At 40.1% G+C, this 7,152-nt stretch overlaps 3 non-coding genes across 3 annotated transcripts; 1 reads left to right on the top strand and 2 right to left on the bottom strand.

Annotated features, from left to right (window-relative positions):
- Window positions 1-2,218: 2,218 nt before the first annotated feature.
- Window positions 2,219-2,291, bottom strand: TRNAA-AGC. The gene has a single exon. It is a non-coding gene; the product is annotated as a tRNA-Ala (tRNA).
- Window positions 2,292-3,015: 724 nt separating this feature from the next.
- TRNAA-AGC lies at window positions 3,016-3,088 on the bottom strand. Its single transcript has one exon. It is a non-coding gene; the product is annotated as a tRNA-Ala (tRNA).
- Window positions 3,089-5,252: 2,164 nt separating this feature from the next.
- Window positions 5,253-5,325, top strand: TRNAA-AGC. Its single transcript has one exon. It is a non-coding gene; the product is annotated as a tRNA-Ala (tRNA).
- Window positions 5,326-7,152: the final 1,827 nt, after the last annotated feature.

Below are 7,152 nucleotides of genomic sequence, written 5' to 3' on the forward strand. Positions count from 1 at the left end.
CAGGAACAGAGGGGAGACACATGTCAAGATTATCTCATGCCCATCATCACTGAGATAATGTGCTCCTTCAGACCAAGTTCCAGGTGACCTCATCAAACGTCAGTCTTACCTTTGGTGATTTTGGAATGGTAGATTTACCTTCCTAGAAAGGCCAGGACTATCTCAGGAAAAGAAGAAAGTGCACTAGAGACAGCACGTCAAATAGCTGCCCAGGGAAGCAATTCTATGCCACTTTTGCACTGTTACCTAATTTCATAATGAGAGCTGCTATGTAACTTGCTGTCTGGATACAGCAATACAGACTGAAGAAAGTAAGTGTTTTGTGGTTTTTTTCTGACTCAACAAGGCCACGTGTAGTCTGGTAAAAATTTATACTTAAAAAGGATGGGTTCCATCATCTGTGAGGTAAACTGACAGTAACAAGGCTATCATCTGATTCTCAGTTTGCACAGCCACCTTTCAATAATGTTTACAGACAGCCTGGCACCAGCTTGAATTGTTTCATGCTTGAAACCAAAAAGCTAGTTAATTGTGGGCTGTAAGGTTTTGAGTAGAGATTGCCTATACAACAAGCACAACCAAACTCCCCTTATGACTGGCATCTGTGGGCTCCAAATTGATAAGGAAAATAAGAGCACTGTATTTGCTACTATGAAGAATAGTAGCTTATAAAATCTGAGCAGGCCTACTAATTGTATTTATATAATAACTATTTCGTTATTTCGTAGATCTCTAAAGCATTCTCTCTCAGTGTCTTTTCTATTGAATGCAGAGAAAACATTCACTTGGTTTGTTTAGCAAATCCCGATCATGTCCCACCTCTCAGTGGTGTAAGGTAGGACTGGGTTTGGATTGCTTTTGCCTGAATTTGAGCCTCTTGTCTAATAAAGCGCAGAGTTTCCAATTACCGCATTTCATAAGTGGAAATCTTATCAGGGAACCACTGTAATACCCACAAAATCTGTTCTGAAGGTCTTACTACATCTTCAGGTTAAATTGTTTCTTTTATAAACATGATTAAAACACCCCCAGTTTTGATGTGGTTTTGTGGTCCAACTATTGCTCAACCATTATCATATAAATTGTTTTTCTCCAGTATGAAGCAGGTTTTTAGTAGTGCTAAAAGGATCAGATTTGCAATGCATCTAGTTAAGACTCTTGTTAGTCTTAACCAAACATCAAATGCTTCAGGTAGAATACAAGAAAAATCGTAAGGTTGCATGTAGTAATTAAAACCTTTCTAGCTGTGAAGCAAGCGCAATACAGTCTTTCTTAGCCTTGTGTATTGAAAAATACTAGGTATAGTAATATCTAGACTCTTAAAAATACAAACAACTAAGCATAGGAAAGCTACTCAGCTTTCTTCTGTGGAAGATATATGAGAGAGGATCTCTAAAGACCTCTAAAAGAAATGTTAGGAAGTAGAGGAGCTTCTTACCCTCCCTCAATTTTAAGAGGTTAACTTTATTACAGTCCTGGTGCAAGATTTTTTGTGACTGATTCTTAAAGATCCTGAAAAGCCTTTTTTTTTTTTTCTACAGGAAAGTACAATGCTATGTAGACCTTCTTCAGCTGTACAAAGCAGCACAGCTGCTTTATGCTGTCCATTCTAAGTGCAACAAGCAGGTTAGAACCCTTGCACAACCCTTTTGGCAAAACCTGAAGGTGGATGTTACTGAGAAATATTCCAAACCGTGTACTCTGCCTTCACTTCATGACAACTAACAGAGAAAAACAAACAAAAAGAATTGACTCACTTCTTATTTGAAGAGATCTTTGAATAGTCAGTGGTCATCCTAAAAGCAGGAAAGGTATTCTTTCTCTGAAAAGGCTCATCCTTAGATATTCCCGACAGACAGACGTGGAAGTCTAAACTGCTATTTTCCACTGTCTGATCAAAAAGACACGCTGATTCAGGCCTCTGACCATCGTTCATCCAGTGTTTTTCATAAAGCCTGGAAAAATGTCATATTGCAGAATTCTCCTTCGGCCAAATTTGACTTAAGCTGACAAGCAAGAGTCAGAAGTTACAACAGAGGATTGACATATGCCATTATACATGCTTGATTTTGGTAGTAAAGCACACAGAGGAAGGACAGAAGGAAGAAAACCATACAGTTTACCCCAAATTGAAAAAAAAAAAATACCAAAATAGATACGTATTTTGTTTTGGTACTTTCTACTTCTAGTTACGACAATTCCTGTTGGAGCAAAAGCCTGGAGAATGCGGGCATCGATCCCGCTACCTCTCGCATGCTAAGCGAGCGCTCTACCATTTGAGCTAATTCCCCTCCCTCTCCCTGAAAACACACATCTCAAAACTCCAATCTTCAGGGTGTATTTAAATTCCCACTGCCATGCAGGTAACACAGTTCTCTTTCTTGCTCCAGTCTCTCTATTCACAAACAACAACACATTCAACTTCGATTCCAAACCCGGTGTCAAATAATAATAAATTTGTAGTATTTCATTTAGCGTTTCCAAATGAAGTATTAAGAAACAAGACAAACCAGAAAAGACATGTTTTCCAGGTGTATAAGATTTAAAAAAAAGTTTATCACTTGCAGTTCGTGAGAGAAGGTATGTTTTGGCATTTGATTTTCTCCCTGGAAATGTCAGTTTCTATTTATCTTTTTTTTTTTTAATATGAGTTAATTTATTAAATTCATTCTAGTTAATTATATGGCAGCATTTAAGAAATAAACCATATACATGTAAAATAAAAGAATTTGGTTTACTTTGAAATTCCAGTTTAATACATGAAAACCTCTTTTGTAGTTAACTGTTTTTTTATTTCCCACCACGAACAAAAGCCTGGAGAATGCGGGCATCGATCCCTTTTTAATATGAGTTAATTTATTAAATTCATTCTAGTTAATTATATGGCAGCATTTAAGAAATAAACCATATACATGTAAAATAAAAGAATTTGGTTTACTTTGAAATTCCAGTTTAATACATGAAAACCTCTTTTGTAGTTAACTGTTTTTTTATTTCCCACCACGAACAAAAGCCTGGAGAATGCGGGCATCGATCCCGCTACCTCTCGCATGCTAAGCGAGCGCTCTACCATTTGAGCTAATTCCCCGCCCACAATTCGCGCTCCTACGCTGTAGCCATAGAGTTCAATAAACACCCCCTATACACACACTCTCTTCCTTTGTCACAGGCAGAGACCCCAGAGCAGCCGTTCACACTTACTACCATTTGACTGTGACCTTGTTAATATTTTGTCCAAGACGACAAACGCCTCAAGGGCCGTGGTAAGGCGCGTCATGGTAACTTGCCTGACAAGCTCAGGACCTGCGGCCTTTCAGTGCCACCTGACTCACACTGCATTTACTCTTCTTTGGAGAGGTAGCTGCCTCGGCCCTGAGAGATGTCACATCACAGACTGTGCAGCGGAACGGCTTGGAGGTAACACAAAACTCGCATTTGCGCTGACATCCCCTCAAAAGACCATCTGGAAAGCAAAAGTCAGACCTGATTAAACGAGCTTATATCAGTTTACGTTAGCGTTGCCAAAGAGATGCATCAAAACGATCTATGTTAAATGACAGCACGTGGACACAAAGCCTTCCCAGCTGAAACACGCTAGAGAAAGAGAAATGGGAGTAAGGAGGTCAGGTTATTTTCAGCCATGTAGGTAAGGAAGTTCTCCCACAAATTTTTACTCACCATCTTACATGAAAACTTAGCAATCACAGCAAATTCAAGATCACAAAACAAAGGGCTGTCAATTAGATGAAATACACACTTTATTCACTGACAACAGTACTATTGCAGAAGTCCTTCCTCACCCTTACCTGACTTTGACATCAAATAAACAGGTTTTCTGTCAGCTGAATTGTCCCATGTTTAGACCTTTTCAGCGACAGCAGAGTGAGATTTGGGGGCAAAAAGCAGGGAGAGGTAACCTGCCACTTTCATAGTGGCTCAGACTGCGCAGGGTGGATAAAGAAAACTGTACATATTGCTGAACCTTGTGAAATATGATATGGAAAGACACCAGCTGCAGATATGCAGTGGGACATCCCTGAGCCTAAGATGTGTGCCTGCAAGAAGGACTGAAACCACTTCTGCGTATTTGTTTTCTCCCTCGAGTTTACTCGAATGAGGAGAAGTAAGTTACAATGTCCTGCAAGAAATGGTAAGAACAAATTTTTATTTATTGCTGTGCAGAGACTGAAGTAAGGCAGGAGAATATTTAATTTCTAGGAGAAGGTTTGCAGTGACACTGGTTTTAGTTGCGCATTTTGGCCTAAATCTGGACTGTGACAGATCTAAAGTACTAGTTTACTTTAGGTAGGTTGGAATTAGCTGACACTTTTCTTTTGACTGGATGTTGTCATCCAGAAAGTCAAATCCATTTGGGAAAACCGCCAGTGCGTGTATGGTTTGGTTACCGCACACATTTCACTTTACTAGCAGAACTGTCTTTCCTGCGTTTAAACAGCAAGTGAGAAATCCTTTATTACATCATTTTCATTACCATTGTTGTTCAGTAGTATGTCAGTGTCACTGCTCTCAGTGTAAACTACATTTCCGTTCTTTAAATCCAGAAAGCATTTCTTGATTTAATAACTTTAATTTAATTTGCCGATGTGCTTCTTACTGTGTCAGTTAGTATGGCTACACCTGAATTTTTATATTTCTGAAACATTTTTGTAACACCATATATTTAAAATGCAATGCTATTTCAGCTGAATCACCAAAACCAAGACAAAAAGGTAGAGATAACATAACTTATAAGATAGAAATGAACACTTTCCACAATCTATGATAAACATGAACCTTCAAACCACTGAATTTATCATTTACATACTGCTAATTAGAACACGAATTTGGCTAAGAAAATAAAAAGGCTTGCAAAACAAGAAGTGTCTCATTGCCCCTCAGGAATTTCTAACAGTCTACCTTCCAGATTTACAAATCTCTTGTAACAGAGGTAAAAAATACAGTTCTCTCACCTTCCCAAATAACCTCTAGAGAAGGCTTTGTTCATGGAGGTAAGAATTGTTCTATCAAAGTAACATAGCAGAAAACGCATCAACATGCTCCTCACGTGTCTGAATTTTAAGGTAATGGGCTTCCCATATAAATATAGTGATAATTCACTGTTAACAAACCACGAGACTGACTCAACAGTGATAATTCAGTGTTAGTGAACAACCAGACTGATTCAACATTCTCCTGGGGCAGCCGAGCTGTGATTCAGCAGAAGTTACTCCGCCCGAAAAACCAGAACACAGGGGGAATTAGCTCAAATGGTAGAGCGCTCGCTTAGCATGCGAGAGGTAGCGGGATCGATGCCCGCATTCTCCAGGCTTTTGCTCACACACCCAACACCGACAGCAGCACAACGTTTTCTTCCCAAACCGGTCTCGTTGATGAAAGAAAATACCGAGCTAGTCACACGTACCATTTCATACAGCAAATAAAACATGTCAACAACCTCAGTGAGCAGACTACATTCTCAACTCTCTGTCATCACAAAAGCAGCTCACACTGATGTTATTCTCTAATAAAGGAGATAAAATTCACTTCTGGCCCCTACAAGTGAATGGAATTTTAATGCGAGTATTCTTTTGGTAGTTTTTAACAATACGAAAAGTTAGAGAAATCGTCTATAAGATGTAGAAGTGTGCAGTTGTCCATCTAAGATCGGCTCCCCGTGGAGTTCCTGTCTCTCCAGCTGCCCTGTACCTGTTGGGGCTAGGATGGACACAACCCACTTGTTCAAACCTGAGTTTCAAATGTCCTTCAATCTCTCACAATTTCACTCAACCCATGATACGAAAATAACTTGCACTTAAAAAAACTCCAAACTCATCTGTGATCCACATTAACATCTTCAGTCACTCACACTGAGCGTGTGCTTCTTAAAACTGATTAATTTCAACCCTTACAAAATGGCTACAGAAAAAATGCGTCTAAATGTAAAACAGCTCCACAGTGTAAGGTGCTCTAAAGAGGGCACTGAAGTTGTAGCACAGCCAACGGTCAGAAGAAACCGCGGTATCTGTCAGCGTGCTCGTGTTTTATTCTTTAAAACCCCCTGGCAAACATTCCTCTTTTCCTCGTGCAGGCAGTTACCCTAATTTTAGACAAAACACAAGTCGGCAAGAACCCCTTTTCTAAAAGAGCAGAAAACGTAGGGCTGGTGACTGAAGGAAGGAAGGGAAGTGCTGTTGACAGGAGCAAGAAAAAATAACGCTTGAAAGTAGTGAGGGGAGGAAAAGGGAGACCTCAGGTATCGATCGCACAACCTCTCGACTGGGGAGCGAGAGCTTTACGATGTGATCTGATACTTCTGTAAGGAACTGCTGCTCTTCACTGTCCCTTCCTGCTGTCCTGTTCCTCACTGATGGAGCGTGACGTGGAGAGCGTGACTGTTTCTCACTGTAGTTCTTCAGACTATGCTGCAGTTTGCCCTGCTGCCTCAAGTACAAGCAAAGATCACACTGATTGTCTACCAAGTGTCACACTGGCAGCTGGACAGTCAGGGCCCACTGCTCGAGTTCCAATCCGCTACGGAAGTTACTGGTCAGCAGTAACTGAAGAAGTTCCCGGTGCAAAGCAGATCCAGCCAGGTCTCTCTCCAAGCATGCTGCTTTTGACAGCCTTAGTGGGAATGCTGCCTAGCACGAAATCTGGACTCCTTGATGTAACAGCACGTGTTGTATTCAGCTGAGCTGCATCTGGAGAACAGAAGGTCTGTGTTTCCAAGCAATTGCAGATTTATGTTCACACCAAACAATTCAGAGAAATCTGGATATATTTTTCTAAAATAGATTTTCCTATTTGTAATCCCTAGGTGGAAGAGAATCAGCTAAATGACTTTACCCATTTCCATATTTTACAGTAAAACAGATGTGACTGAATAGGTAGAGTTCTTCCAGTTCCTTCTCTTGTGGCAATGGAGTCTGGGCCCCAAAGGGCAGAAAAAAAGCACCCAGGGAAATTAACACTGGGAAACAAATAGTTCACATTATTTAATCACACCTCTCCGGAATTTTTTAAGGTGTGACTGTAGCACCAGACAGACACGCGCACTCACATACATACAAAAATCAAGAATGTGTAATTAAAATATAAATAAATTAAATCATGGATATAATGAAACAGCACCAAAGATTCTCTTCAGCGGTT

Source organism: Buceros rhinoceros, unplaced genomic scaffold (assembly GCF_000710305.1).
Source record: "Buceros rhinoceros silvestris isolate BGI_N320 unplaced genomic scaffold, ASM71030v1 scaffold9144, whole genome shotgun sequence".
Taxonomy (NCBI): domain Eukaryota; kingdom Metazoa; phylum Chordata; class Aves; order Bucerotiformes; family Bucerotidae; genus Buceros; species Buceros rhinoceros.